Source organism: Lepidochelys olivacea (genome assembly GCF_965140295.1).
Source record: "Lepidochelys olivacea isolate rLepOli2 genome assembly, chromosome: 8".
In the NCBI taxonomy this organism is placed as follows: Eukaryota; Metazoa; Chordata; order Testudines; family Cheloniidae; genus Lepidochelys; species Lepidochelys olivacea.
Window position 1 is genome coordinate 7,128,355 of NC_140418.1, and position 15,754 is coordinate 7,144,108.

General features: G+C 53.4%; 1 long non-coding RNA gene across 1 annotated transcript; it reads right to left on the reverse strand.

Moving 5' to 3' along the window:
• Window positions 1–6,665: 6,665 nt before the first annotated feature.
• On the reverse strand, window positions 6,666–11,112 carry LOC311524593. The gene is made up of 3 exons (XR_014712585.1): window positions 10,852–11,112; window positions 7,581–7,797; window positions 6,666–6,937 (listed from the first exon to the last, which is right to left on the reverse strand). It is a non-coding gene; the product is annotated as an uncharacterized lncRNA (long non-coding RNA).
• Between the last annotated feature and the right edge of the window lie 4,642 nt (window positions 11,113–15,754).

Consider the following 15,754-nt stretch of genomic DNA (forward strand, 5'->3'; position numbering starts at 1 on the left):
GCAGCGATGTAGGCGGGTGCTCAGCGGGGACCTGCTGGCAGTGAGCTGTACCAGGCTGAGCCATACAATCTCCAGCGAAGCGCTGGGACACTGGGATATTTTAGGACATCGGCCCCTTGCTTGGGGCATTTTGCTCCCAAGCAGGCAAAGCGATGGACAATGCAAGGACCAGCTCTGTATTGGGAGGGGACCAGCTCCCCTCAGCAGGGCTTGCCCAGCTCTTATCGCTCTGTTTCAAGAGCGAGAAGCAGGAATCCGCACAGTAAGGAACTGGGCCGCTCTCCCTTCCGTCAGGGCTTGCTCTGCTGGTTGTTAGAAGCCCAGGAGGAGGAATGGGCAGAGACTTCTTCAGCCCAGACGTCTCTGGGGCATTTAACAGACCGGCTGCAGATTTGAGGGACGGGCGGGGGGTGCATCTGGAAGGACTTGTTGAGACTGGAGAATAATACCCGACAGTGCTGGGCGTGAGCCCGGCATGGCCATTGTAACAGTGGGTAGGGTGAGCCAATGGCCTGAGTTATTGGTAAGACCCCACTTTTATGGAGTATCCCAGTGAATTATAACCGTGCTGGTATCTTATCCCATGGTGTCTTATCCCACCCACACTCACTGCTGCAAAGTAACCCTGGAACCCCAGTGGAAGGGCCTTCGGGCTGGGCCCCTGAGTGGCATTTCCCTTTCGCGCTGGTCCCGTTGCTCTCTTCTAATCCATGCGTCTCTTCAGCCAGGCTTCTCTGAGTTATGGGGAGCAGACGCCAGGGGGAGGCTGCTTGACCTGTCATTGGCCACAGGCAAAGTACAGTTCACATTCCCGGGTACTTGGAAATCCTTGCTGGCTACTTAGTGGGACCAGGTGTCCCTGAAACCCAAGGATGTCCCTGTTTTCCTCCCATCATGTTGAGCCAAATCCACAGGGGGCTGAGGAGGACAGTTGCTTGACTGAGGAGAGGAAGAAGTGGGTCCCCTTCTCTGTCTCAGCCTCCCTGATGGCCACCAGAACCATCTCCAGCGCACTATCTCCCCCTCTCCAGGATAGCTGTCCTGGTTTGCCCTGTTAGAGGCAGGTAAGTACCACATCCCTGAGGCTAATGAAATCTGGCCTTTGTTTTCTGCTCTCCCTCCCCTGCCCCCGGAGCTGGGTTCTACATGTGCCCTCTGCACGACAGGGGGCGTGTTACAGGCCAGGACATCATAGAGTGAATGGCTGAGAAATCCCTACAATGTGCCAGCCCTTGGGGGAATTAACTTGAGGACCCCTCTGAACATCACTGAACTCCTCTGTCAGAGCTCTAGGCATGAGGGGGCAGGACCATCAGAGCACGGTGGCTTCACAGACATGGGTAAAGATTCCAGGGTAGGTCCCGTTTACCCCCCCCCCAAATACCTTGTCAAACATGATCTGTCCAATACAGGGCCTGGCAGCCATGCTGCAGTGGCTGCTAATCTAATGGGAACGTCCCCAAGAGCCGCTGAAGCCATGATATCTACCTCCTGCAATCTGACACTCCATGTCTGTGCGTGAGAGCAACTTTGCCCATAGCCGGCTGCAGCAGCGTCTGTCCTCAGATGGCAGGAGCACTGGTCTTGCAGTAATGCCCAAAGGTTCCAGTCAGGATCATTACGGTTATAATACTTTGCGTACAGCATCCACAGATCTCAGTGTGAGTTATGAACACCCATTAGCTAAGCCACACGACACCCCAGGCAGGGAGGTCGCCACCATGGGTTGGTCTAGGACTCTAGATATATTTAATTCAGTCTCAGCATGGGATGGGATGGATGAGATGGCCTCTTGAGGTTCCATCTAGCCCTACATTTCTGTAATTATCCCCATTTTACCAGTGGGAAAACTGAGGCATGGTGCAGTGAAGTGACAGCAAGTCAGTGGCCAAATCTGGAGTGGGATCTTAGAGTCCTGACGCCCAGTGCCCTGCTCTAATCTGGGCCACAGATGGGCTCCTGTGGAGGGGAAGCAACTACAGGCACTCCTTAGGGAAAGACGGAGCAGCTGCTAGAGAAGGAAATAGTCCCTGGGGCTGGCGGTGCCCCCGGAGCTGGGATCCAGCTTTGGGAAGGGCCTCACGCAGGCAGAAGCAAGGTGTCTGCACTTCCAGGAGCTCTCACACCTCCTTGGCACTCGCAACCCAAGAGAGCAGGGGGTCTGCGGCTTCAGGGACTGTCTAACGGGATGCCGGCCCGGTGAGCATGTTAAAGACATGGAAGGCACCGCCAGTGAACAAGGACAGCTTGATGCCACCTGGCTGCAGTGCCGCAGTCGACGTGCTATTTCTGAACTGATGAGAGCAAAGAGGTCAGGCAAGCTGCAGACATCACTTTGAACGGAGGTGCTCCCTTTCTTGACTGCTGGAGGCTGCATCATCACCGATGCTAACGAGGCTCCTATAGATCACCCATGTCTGTAGCAATAAGTGAATGTGACAAAATATTTGTTCAGTGCAACCCCCCTTGCTGTCTACAGCTTGGCAGCCAGCCATCTGATGCGTAGTACGGGGTGCCTGGATTGGAATTCCTGCTCTCTCACGGACGTGCATGAAGCCAGTGAATTGTACCCAGGTGACATCGCCCTCTCTCCGTGGGTGCTGGAACTAGGGGCGCGGGGGCGTGCTGCAGCACCCCCTGACTTGAAGTGGTTTCCATCATACACAGGTCTTACAGTTTGGTTCAATGGCTCTCAGCTCCCCCACTATCAAAATTGTTCCAGCACCTTTGCTTCTCTCTGCTGTCTGACAGTTGGATAAAACTTTTCACTGGGTGGACTTGTTTTGTGCTGTACAGCGTATAATAGCTGGGTAGGCCCTTGGTGACATGGGGGGCGGGGGCATTATTTGGATCACTCTATCCAGCTCCGCCTTGTGAATGTGCAAGTGTTCTCCTGAACCCTCCAACCTGCTTAGGTCTGAGGATGAACAAGGAGCGTAGAATTTGTGTACGTTGGGGAAGGTATTAGATTAAATGATAGAGAGCGAGATTTTCAAAGTGCCCAGGGATTTAGGAGCAAATCCCATGGATTTCCAGTGGGATTTATGCACCTAAGTCCCTTTAAGCAGTTCTGAAAATCTACCCCTAAAAGGAAAAGGCGCCTACACATAAAAAGAATTAGCTACAAGAGCAAAAGGATGATGCAGTGCCTCAAAGTTTGCACAATTTACCACTTGGAGTCTACGTTTTATGATCTGAATTTCCCAGTGGGAGTGGGTGGAGCTGAGTGAAAAATGTATCCAGTGAATTTCTCCTCTTATCCTGCTATTAGAACAAACAGAATGCCAGATCCCATTTTTTTCAGCTGTATTCCCTATTTGGGAATACTCTGTGACTGCCCCTGCCGCCCCCACATACACCAATTTTGTTAACTCCATGGATTGCTCAAGAACGACAGCTCTTTGCAGATCTTCACTTTTGAGCTACATTGGTAGGCTGTGAGAGGGCAAAGAAGTCACATGGTATTATTTCTGTTCCCGGATTGGCTGAGTGTGCAACCGCGTAGATTCATAGATTATTCAGCCGGAAGGGACCACCACCCAGATCATCTAGTCTGACCTCATGCACAGAACGTTCCTGAATTAATTCCTGTTTGAACCCCAGCAGACCTTGTAGAAAATACATCCAACCTTGATTGAAAATTTCCAGTGCTGGAGACTCCACCCCAGCCAGTGGTATGTTGTTCCAGTGATTAATTACCCTCAGTCTTTCAATTTTGCACCTTATTTCCAGTCCGAATTTCTCTAGCTTCACCTCCCAGCCATTGGATTGTTGTCAGACCTTTTGTCTTTTAGCCCGAAGAGCCCATTTTCAGAGGTCTCACTTCTGGCTTACACTGTGCCTCGGCAGAACCAAGTTTCTCCCGTCGTTTGCATGTGCAACTTTGAGCTTGCCTGGAATATTTGTACCAGTGAAAGCCAATTGCATGAATGTTCATGGACAGTGGAAACAAAGCACCTGCCATGAGCAGTGGGTGAAACTCGTGATGTCAATGGAGTTGGGGCCATTTGCTCTAGCAGAGAATTGGGTCCAAAATGGGTGTGGGTGAGACAGATGCAAATTCACTTTGGTGCAGACCCGTGTAAGGTGTTCTGCAGAACCGGCCCAGCTCTGGCAGTGGGAGGGAATCTGCTACTCCAGCCGGTTTGGGCCCATTCAAGAGGAGAATCTGAGCAGATCAGGGATTGCACTTGGAATGCTGCTAAGATTAATATCAGGTAATAGGCTAAAAACCCAGACCTGGTGCAGGTGGCAGGGCCTCCACTGAGTTTAATGGGCTTCCTTCAGGGCTGCTGAACCTGGACCTACACTGTAGCAGAGATGGGAGGGAGTGGGGGCTGGATCTGCGGATTGGGAGGCTGGGATTTGGTGATGGGATAGGTCCCGCAAGAAGGCAAAGTGGATCTGGGACCAAGAAAGAGGCAGGGGGCCTAGGAGCAGCCGCAGTTCTGTGTTAAAACCATTGCGATTCCCTGTGCAGATCCCGCCAAAGTGCCGCCTTCTGCTGCTTTCCCACCCTCCTAACTCCCCAGACGCACCGGTTGCGTGTCAATTCTCAGCCCCAGAGTGGAATTTATGGCCACTTTCTAAACCCGTGAGAAGACGCGTTTCTGATGGAAAGGCTGGCACAGTCCCCACCCCGCCCCGCGGTTCTGTTCTGTCCCGGTAGTGCTGTGATCGGCAGAGTCTGCCGGTGCCTAGCCAGCCCCCCGCACTCCTTCCATCGTAACCCTCTCTGCACAGCTCCCGAAGGCCGCCAGGGAAATAGGGCCGTACAGGCACTTGACTAATGAGGAGGCAGACACTTTCTATGGAAATGCCCCGGGGAAATCGCTTGGCATCGCATGGCAGCTTTCCAAGGACTGAATGGTGCCGAAGGACCAGGAGCGGGTGCTACGGGTGGAAGAGGGTGCAAGGAGGAAGAGAGCCCACCCACACAGCCGGTGCATACACAGGCTGAGCACATTTGCAGTCTATACAGGGTGGTGCAAAGTTAGCAGCACCCGCAGCGCTCCAAGCCTCTCCTAAGAGGGTGGGCAGGGGCATGGTCATATCTCAACTCCTCCCTTCTGCGGCTGTCTGCTGGGAAGGAATGGTGAGTGGAGTTGCAATCGTGCAGTGCCCCAGCCATGCTACCCCGCCCCGCGCCCCCCGCCATTACTTACTATTATGCTATAGAGCAGGAGTGGGCAAACTACGGCCCGGGGGCCGCATCTGGCCCTCCAGCCATTTTAATCAGGCCCTGGAGCTCCAGCCAGGGAGTGGGGTTGGGGGCTTGCCACGCTCCACATGGCTCCCAGAAGCAGTATCATGTCCCCGCTCTGGCTCCTACGCGTAGGGGCAGCCAAGGGGCTCAGCACGCTGCCCCCACAGCTCCCATTGGCTGGGAACCGCGGCCCGTGGGAGCTGCAGGGGCGGCACCTGCGGACAGGGTAGCGGACAGGGCTGCCTGGCTGCGCCTCTGCGTAGAAGCAGGAGGGGGACATGCCGCTGCTCCTGGGAGCTGCTTGAGGTAAGCGCCACCCGGAGCCTGCACCCTGCCCTGACCCTCTAGTGCACCCCAACCCCCTGCCCCCTCCCTCCCTCTGAACCCCTCGGTCCCAGCCCAGAGCATCCTCCTGCACCGCCAACCCCTTATCCCCAGCCGCAGCCGGAGCAATCACCTCCCTCCCCCCCCCCTGCACCCCAACCCCCAATTTCATGAGCATTCATGGCCCGCCATACAATTTCCATACCCAGATGTGGCCCTCGGGCCAAAAAGTTTGCCCACCCCTGCTGTAGAACCTCAAGGGTCCACCTGAGACTGTGTGTACCCATTGTGCCAGGTACTGTCCTACGTCAACCCAGAGTGCCTGGCGCCTTTGTCCTTCCATCGGGGCAGCGTGCCGCTGCACCTCTCCAGGGCTGGCCTTTGGCCTAAAGTCACAGCTGAGCACTGAGAGGACAAGCCTGTACAGTATCAGGGGTGGCACACATCGCTGGTGAAAGTGAGGGGCCGATTGAGCTGGCTGGTGTAGCCAGCCATTGTGCAGCTTCTCCTGCAGCTCTGCCCCTGCCCGTCTGTCCTGCAGCACGCCCCCCGCCCCCCCGCCAGTCCCACTCACAGGCTCACTTGAGCAGAGGCTACGTTACACAGGCATCTTGCAATGGGAACGAGTCCATAGGTGACAGAGATGAGGACTGCAAACACATTTTACCCAGGAATTGGAGCCAAGGCCCTTGGTGAAAATTGGTGCAGTAACTCCCTGCACCCTGGCTGGAAGGCGGTTTGTCGCTGTGCCCACCTGGGACTCCAGAAGGAGTCAGATGTTTCATGTCGGGCATTGTCACAGCTCCACCCTTTCCGTTCCATGCACTGATGCTTTGTTTGCATTTTGCCACTTTTTTATCTCAATCAACCTTTTGACTTTTTCCCCAGGGATCCACCTAAAACACACAACAGCATTAAAGAGAAGAGGTGGGTGTCTGGTTGTTAAAATTGCCCCAGCACAATGTCACCAGGGCATATACCTAACTGATGAAAAACAATGCAACATTTAGCTGAACTGATATCAAACTACAGGCTTGTTTACAGGGAGGAATTTTACCAGCAGAACTATACCAACATAATTACACACTACAGTGATACTGGTATAGCTCCACATGGGAACAGTCTTATTCTGGAATAAGAGGATCTTTATTCTGGTTTAGTTTATGTCATTTTGAAAGCAATATAATCACACCGGTATAGTTTCTGGTCAATTTACCCATGTAGACAAGCCCTAAATGTAAAGAGATTCGCCTCCACCATCAGCAGAAGTATGCCCTGGCAGAACCCCCCACATGGGCAAAAGCCTGAGTAGCTAAATGAACTTTGTCCTTGTTCTGTCAACAGATCTGAGCTCCATTCGAGCATTGAGGGCCCTCTTCTGCAAAAGTATTGCCCTAATGTGTCTTCCTGCAAAGAGAAAAACAAATACTTTCATTCAGAAATGAGAGTAAAGAATAAAGAAGGAACCAAAGTAGAATCTCTAAGAGAGAGCATGGTGTAGGGGTCTCTATAAAGGGCTGCAGCTACTCTGAGAACAAAATGGCTGCTAAACACTGCACACAGGGAGAGATCTTAGGCTCTGGAAGCTGCAGCACACCTAATAATCGTAATAATAATACCAAGCTCTGTTCATCCATAGACCTCAAAGTGCTGTACAAAGGAGGGAAGCATCAGTACCCCCATTTTACAGATGGAGAAACTGAGGCACAAAGCAGGGATACTTGCCCAAGGTCACCCAGTCACTTAAAACCTAAGGCATCAGTTTCAAAGCTGCATACGCTGCATGCCCCAGCGCCCAAATGTTCACTGCTCGGGAGTGTAAGTGACAGCACGGCTGTCGATTTTGGCTGCTGTGACAGAGCATGAAGAGAGCTGCTTCCTCTTGTGCTTCCTGCTGAGGTGGTGCCAAGCCAGAGCTCTGAGGGCAAGGCTGGGCTGAGCTGCTGAAAACATTTGCCCTGCTGGGGTGGCAATCCCAGCAACCATAGAGAAACATTTCACAGTTTTGCCACAAATTTTCCTGGCAAGCTTTGCCTGTGGCCAGACTCACCGTAGCTTTACGTGGGAACTGAACTGGCCTGGGTGCACAGGGACTTGTGACAGACCAGGCCATTTATGGCCGAGAAAACACGTCCGTCCCTCCGGTGACTAGCTGAGTGCTGTGAGCGGGTGAAGGAGAATGCTCCTCTTCTTCCTCCTCTTCTTCCTCCACTCAGCCCTGGCACTTCTAGGCTTGGCGGTTCATAGCCCTGGCACCTGTGGGCTTGCTGTGTCAGTTATGAGAGTAAAAAGATTGCTTGAGTGCCGGCACCTCTTTCATTACAAATTAAGCCCTGCTTTGGAGGAATTGACTTTGGGATGTAAATCATCATAACTGAGGAGCTGGCCCTTCGTGTCAGTAATGGGGCTGTGGATTGGGAGGGGAGTAGGGAAACATACCAGCCTCTGCTCTGGGCCCATTGTACTGATCCCAGCTGCCTCAGACCCTGGGCAAGCGGGGGCTATTGTTATTTACGTGATTGGTGCTTTACAGCCGGGTCTGAAGAGCAAATATCAGTTCTCTGCTGGTGTGAAAGGCAAAATTCCATTGATGTGACAGACGCTGGGGTCATTTGTACCAGCAGAGAATTTGGCCTTTCAACTTCTCTGGTCCCAGAAAGCTTATAAACTGCACCGTCCTGAGCCAACTGGTCTAGCTGCTCCGCTACCATGCCCCAGCCATCCTGCAAGCTAGCAGAGAGCCCCTGATCTCGGGACACAGGTGTCCCAATTCAGTCTCCACTTTGCAAGACGTAAGAAAGGAGACAGATGTCTCAGGGCACCAGGTAGTCACTGTTTGGTAATGTACCTGTTTGGAGACTGTTGGCAGGGTGGCTGCGTGTTGGGCTAATTATATTTTGTGGGTTTACTTTGTAAAGAAGGTGTCTCCATGCAATGATTTACCAGGATAGCATGAGATCAAGGAAATGGTGCTGAAAGCCTCTAGGAGCATCGAAAATCCTGACGTGTAAGGGGCTGAGATATATACACACACCTGCAACACACACACGGTGTGGCCATGCTCCTTGGCCTTCCTCAGAGCCACCCTGTAAGTGCCAGCAGCCCAGTCTCTGTCCTGTCTGCCAGCGCTGGGATGAACTGGGAGCAGATGTGCAGTGGCCGCTGGCAGCTGGTAGGACTGGGGAAGGAAAGTGAGTGCCTGCCACCTGCTGGTGGTGCGCCTGTCACGGCGACACGTGGCATCTGGCAGAGCTGCCCGGGGGGAGAGTTTGTGTGTATGTGTCTGTTGGGGAGCTGGCTCGGTGACTAACGATCAACTTGCTCCCACCTTCTCCTCCAGCTACAGTCATTGACCAGTTCAGGGCAAACAGCAATATCCCAATGCTTTCGAAACCTAAAGCCCCAGCAGGGACCTGGACAGATGCATTTCATCACCCTGGGCAAGGTGTGTTCTGGGGTTGGGGGCACATTTATTGCCACTTCCCGAAGCTGCCTGCTCCCTGCACACACATGGCCAGCAGGAACCTGAGGGCACAGCGGCTTCATGGACTTTTACCCTGCTGTGCAAACAGTCAGGCACCTGATAGGAGTATCAGGTGGAATTTCATCCCGACATCGTAGTGCAGGAACAACCTGCAAACGCGTCTTCTCTCCCTCCCCCAGGGCCATCCCGTCCCAGACCCGTCCCTCCACCCCTAGCTCTCCAAGATGCCACCTCTCCTTCCTGCAGCTCTCCCTGCGGTACCACTGCTCCTCCCCCATGGCTGCATACCGTTCCCTTTGCCCACCTGGTCAGGGCCCACTCCCCTTCCAGCCCAGTGCCCTTCCTCCCCTGCACACCAGTGCTCGCACACGCAGACTTGCAAACCTGCCTGTCACACACACACACAGCGTGATTAGCCTGCTATCTCCACGCCAATGGTAGGATGATGGCAGAGGTGCCAACGGGCAGTGATGGAAAGACCTGTTCCAGCCACTGACTGGTGTGTGCCAGTGAGGGAGCAGCAGGGGCCTTTCTCTCCCCACCAGCTCTCACAGCTAACCTGGTGTGTTAACAACCCAGGCAATCCACAGCACCAACATTCAGCTGCAAGCCTGGGCTGGCTGGAAGGAACTTTGCTGCTTTGTTGAATGCTCTATTCGTGTAACTCACCCACCCCAAACCTTGGTTTGATTCCCCCTTCTCTTAACTTTTCCCTGCTCTTGTCCTGCCGGTTGAAAGGAGAGACAGCTCCTTGAGACACTCCAGGTCCAGGCAGCACTGGGGAATATGTCCCTGCACAACTGCCCCTTCCCAACCCCTCCCCTCCTATGAGACCTTCAGAGCTAACCCAGAATCTCTCCTCTGGCAGATACCTTCTAGTGCAGATATTAGCCCAGGTGCTCAGAATCTCCCATCTCCTTTACCCAGCTCACCCAGACCCAGCTCAGGTGTGCAAGGATGGTCCAGTGGTTAAGGTGCTAGACTGGAGCTTGGGAAGGAGGGTTCATTTCCCGGCTCCATTGCAGCCTTCCTGTGGGATCTTAGGTACGTCACTGAGGGCTCATCTACCTGGGTAGAAAGCCCCACACAGCTGGTGCTGAATAGCTAATAGCTATTCCACGCTAGTGCCCCTTTGTGGGGATCCGGTTAATCTGCTCTAGCACAGAATAAGAGTGTCTACACGAGGCAGTAGTGCAGAATAGCTATTGCACTTTAAATTTACCCCCTAGCTCTTGCACACTAACTTCCTTGTGCATTCCCCACGTAGGCAGCCCTTCATCTCCACGTCTCCATTCTCTTGCTGCTAAATGAGGGACACAAATATTTATGGCTGGAAATTGAAGCTAGACAAATTCAGACTGGAAGTATGGTGTACATTTTTAGCAGGGGGTAATTAACCACTGGAACAATTTACTGAGGGGGGCAGCGGATTCTCTATCGCTGAACATTTTACATCAAGACGGGCTGTTTTTCTTATAGATTTGCTCTCGTCCAGCCAGGGATTCATTCAGGCCCGTGTGAAGCCAGAGGTCAGACTAGATGGTCACAGGGGTCCTGTCTGGCCTTGGAATCTGTGAGTCTATGAATAGCTGCTGTGATGACCACCCTGGTCATGTCCCCCTCCCTATACTGCATTGACCCCCCCCCTGTTCTATATTAACTTCATCATGCCCCTTCTCCAGAGCCCCGCGGAGCTCTGCCCACCTCTCCCCCTTCACCTGCTCCCTGCATTCTCCCTCTCCCACTCGCTACCCCATCTCTGTACCTCCAGCCCCTCCATGCATTAGGCCTGTAGTAAGCTCCCCATGCTTCCCCCGACCCCACCTGCCAGACCCACCTTCACTGCAAAGCGGCTTCCCCACGCCATGCAGGTGTTCCCACCTCTCTCCATGCCTCCGGGGGAGGGCGCTGTGTTCCGTGAGGTGAACAAACAATAAAACGCACTGCTGATTAATACTGGAGAGGAGTCCCAGGCGCGGGCAATGGCTGGAAAGGGGTTTTCAAAGGCACTCAACCTTGCCCTAACTTTGCCATTGGCAGAGCAAGGCCCCATGTTGAATCCTACAGACAGCTCCACCCCAGCATGCCTGAGTCTGGATCTCCCTCTCCAGGGCCGTGGCAAACAAGGCGCTGGGTTAATATGGAACCAAAATGACGTAACCATCCGGTCCTCCTCACACCAGCTCCTCTCCCCTTCCCCCTCAGGTTACCCCAGAAGCTCTCTGGTGCTAGCAAGCCGAGAACAGCAGGGGGAATTGGCAGGGGGAGTTGTGGGGCTGGGCAGTTGGGAAGAGGGGAGGGTGAGGAGGAACAGTGTAACCGCAGAGGAAGGGCGAGACAGGGAACGGGAGCAGGACCAGGATGTGTTCCCAGAGCCAGTCGCTGCCCATCCGCCCCCGTTCTCCTTCACCATCCCTTCACCGCGCTGCCAGGCACCGGTGCCAGCTGTTCCACGGGCTATCTTGCATCTTCTCTCTTTGTTTATTGTTCTTGATTGGGGAGGGTATTTGGCCTGTTAACCGCCATAAACAGAGATTAGAGGTGAGAAAACACCTATCAGAGGCTGCCACGTTTAGTGGTGGCTGGTGGCCTTGTTCTTTGTTCTTTCCCCTCCCCCATGATGTTACAAGATTACAGCCTTCAGGGAGGTTCCCCCAGGCACGGCAAACTGGCCCAGGAACTGGGAACCAGGACACTAGCTGCGTGACAGTCTCGGCCCATTGATGGAGCCACCTGATTCTTGCTAGGGCCTAGAGGAACTAAATCTCTGTGCACTGCACCCAAAACATGCCTGCATATGCTCGGGGCATTGGGCACTGATGTGCCCATATGGGCCAGGGACACTGGGCACCAGGGAAATGCCTGTATGAGCCAGAAGCACCAGGCACTGGCGATGTGCCTGCATGGGCTAGGGGCACGGCACACTTCATACGTACCCCTGGTGTTAAGGCCCGGAAAACGATCACACTAAAAACCATAGAACCCTTTATTAATGTGACACAGACACTTCAAAACGAGTCAACAAGGGGGACGAAGGGCCCCTGCGCAGACAGCACTAGACACAAGCGTGCCCCCCCCAGCCATCGATGTCGGCGTCGGTAGCCAGGTGATTGGGGGCATTAACTTGGCTGGGATCATTGCCTTTTTCCCAGCCTCCACCAAACCCGGCGTGATGAGATGCCTGCCCAAATCTGACAGCCGGCGGGCTGGGAGCTGTGCGGAGATGGTCAGCATCCTGTTGGCAGCTGGGAGGAAAGCGAGAATGGCAGTGTCTTGCTTTGCTGCCTGGAAAACTCTCATTAGTTTAGATCACATCATGTGAATCTGGTCCGAAGCTTCCTCCAAGCCTGTGCTGGATACTAACTGAGACCGTGAGACCATGGGGGTGGGAACTGGCTAGCAACAAATTCACAGTGGGCCAGGTTCTTGCACATTTTTATTTTTCAAGCTGTTTTTTAAAAAAGGATTCCACTGTATGTACAAAACCCTGAGCCGAAGCCCTGAACCAATATAAACATCAATGTTTTGACCCCTGACAGCAGCAGGCAGGGAGTGTCCAGGGGGCAGTGCTCATGTGTCGTGGGATGGGAGGGAGCTAAAACTGCACTGGAGGCTGGACGCAGGAGCAGGGCTGGCCCAGGGAACAGTCCAGGACCCTCTGTGTCATCATTGAGACCTCAGTTTCCTTCCCCCATTGGACTTCTTGCTCTCTGGGCTGGAAGTTTCTGGCAGTACCACTGGGATATTAACCTCGGCCCCAGGGGACTGGGAAAGGAATGCATGGTATTCACCTGCAGCCCCCAGCAACCGACGGGCTGAGCAATGGTTGGGGAGATACAAAGTGGGTCTCGTCCAGTCCTCAGACTGTTATGATCCCCACGGAACTCCAGGCCGGAACGCTGCACCAACCCAAGAGACAGACCCAGAAAAGGCCATCCCAGCTTTGAAACAAGGCCCAGTGTGTGGCAGGACAGGACATCTTCAGAGGGTTCCTGTTCACTTCTGTGGTAGCAGAGCTGCAGATGCTCAAGCAAGCTGCTAGTTCTTTACCTTGGTACTGAGGCCCAGAACCCAGGCTATAATTAAGGAGTGCCCAGCTCAGGGTGGGGGTTGCAAGGCTGGACACAGTGCTCCCCTGCATAGGGCAGCTGGGTGCAGTAACTGTCCCCTGATGTGACAGGGTTTGTCTACACAGTGCCATAGTCCAAACCAGGCCCTGCTGGCATGAAAATGGGACCTAGTTCACACTGATGTAGTCCCGTGTCAAACAGGACTACGTTAAAGTGAATGATGGACCTTTGAGTTCACGCCAGCGGGGTCTCCATGGAGCAGTTAGAGCTCAGAGCGTTAAGAGCGCGCTACAATTCACACACACAATCCTAGTCCGGACTCCGGCATCATGTAGACAAGCCCTTAGAGCATCCTAAGGGCTAATGTAAGTTACGGTGACTGCCAATGGCCTCAAGGGGCCAACGTGACAATAATGGCTCGGGGAAAGAAGGGCCATCCTAGCCATGCGCCTACGTGGGCACCCAGGACCGGGGGTGGTGTAGAACTCATGATGCCAGCTGCACACCACCTGAGAATTCTCCCAACACTGGGTGATCTTCTTGAAGCTGGTTATGCCAGCTGTATGTCCAGATTGCTCTGCCAGTGCACTGGGGTCTGGATCTTTTTTCCGTGTTTATCTGGAACACAGTATAGATGGTGACAGGAGCAAGGGGCTTTGCAGCAAGAAGAGGGCAAGGGGGATGGTGGTGAGGAGAACAATGGATGAAAACCCAGAGGGCTCTGCGGTGTGCAGGACTCCACTGAGGCAGAGAAATGGGAAACAACCATGCTCACTAGCTTTGGAAAACCACAACTTTTACAGCATCCTCCTGGAGCCTGCATTTCCCCACACAGGTGGATGCCACTGTGTGTGCTGTCCCCTCACATCCATGGGGTGAAATCCCACCTTGGTCACCAGGCTGGTTGCATACAAACCCGATGCCACAGCAGCTGTATTCATTGTCACGTGTCATTTAAATCCTCAATTCTGCGCGCTGTACTAAGGGACCCTCTAACTTCACACACTCCTTCCCTTTGCACTTTTATCCTCCTCCACCTATTGGCTCATGCCACAAGCTGCAAGAGAAGACCTGCTGGTGGCTCCTGAAGCCTCCAGTAGGACATGCTCTGTGACTAGGACCAATAAGAGGTGCCCAATGGAACCAGCATGACCAGCAGGAAACTAACAGACTATTGCATCACCTCTGTAATAGCCCCATTCTGAATTTGCTTGGTCACACGAATCTCAGATATGACTTCCACCACCCCCTGCACCCAGCCTCAATTGGTTATGCTGCCCAGATATCAAACCCCAACACAACTAAAAATACTCTTATGCTCAGCTTGTTCTCTTTACAGTTCAGACTGCTCCTACAGGAGGACAGATCTGCAGACCAGATGCGGAAATCTCTCGGCATTTAAAGACTTCTTAAGACAAGAATGAGCTAGCTCTGGCAGTTCCTTCAGTCAGCCTTCCTCTCTGGCTAACCCCAAAACCAGGTTATTTCTTGCCACTCGCATTCCATATGGAGAATTATTCTTGATGCTCCTTGGAAGGGAGGGATGACTCTGTTGCCTAGCGGATTTAGGAGCTGAACTGTCACCTCTGGAACTCAGCTTCAGCCTTTGGCTTGGAGCACAGTAAAATAAATGTGGGCGAAGGTGGGCGGGTGGTGTCAGCCTGGCTCCTTCTGGACATTTGTCCACTTTACAAATCAATCCCTATGCACCTGAACCCGGTATCCCAGCTGTTCAGGAGACATGCAGGACTGGACTAGCATTGGCAGAGCTGTGTGTAGGGAACCTGGGACTAAATAGTGGGTGCTGCAGATGAGGACAAAGGCATGTTAGTGGAGTTCCCGCTCCTAGCCCAGTACTAAGAGGCCCTTGTTTAAAGGAGGACCAAATTCACCCTGTTTAAAACAGCCACCTTTCCTGGAACAGCGCTTACTCCACCTCCCACTTTCATGCCTCAGACTTACAAGAACACACTTGCTCCAGAGAACGTTCCTAGCTTGTCCCCATGTCCCCTCTCCACTTCTGTTCTCCCTCCAGGCACCAGCTGAGTGTCTTCTCCTGGCTAATCCCTTCAGTCCTGTCTCCTGTGTGCTCCTCACCCGATTCTCTGCAGAAGGACTTCCACTGCTTTTCTCCCTTCTCCCGCTCTGTGACTGTGGGGGATGCCAGAGACTGATTCAGAGGCTTGTTCCCAGCAGCACATCTACCTAGTGGTTAGTCTAGACTTGTTTGAACGGCCCCATTCCGCCTGATGTGCCGAGGGGAAGTCATTCCTGACCAGTCTCCTGAACCTCCAGCCAGGAGCCCAACCTGTCCCCCTCCTGCTAATGACATTTCCTAGGCCTCACTGTCTCCTCCCATCCCCCAAGCGCCCCCTCTTGCATTTGATTATAAATATTTGAGGCCCGATCAGTGTTTCTTTCCTACCACAGAGTAACAGTAACTAACCTATTGTTTTTATACATAGAACTGAGTCCATGACACGGCCACAGAGGGGTCGTCTGCCATCAAAAAGAAAGCTTATTCTTCCTCCGGAGAGAGAGGAAGTGGCTTCATAGGCTCAGCCATTGCAGCATCAGGTCTTTGTGAAGGGATGGCCAGTCTCCAGAGCTCCCCACGTGGTTCCACGCCGCTGCACGGCACATCTAGCCGTGTCTTGCTGTCTTCTGGCC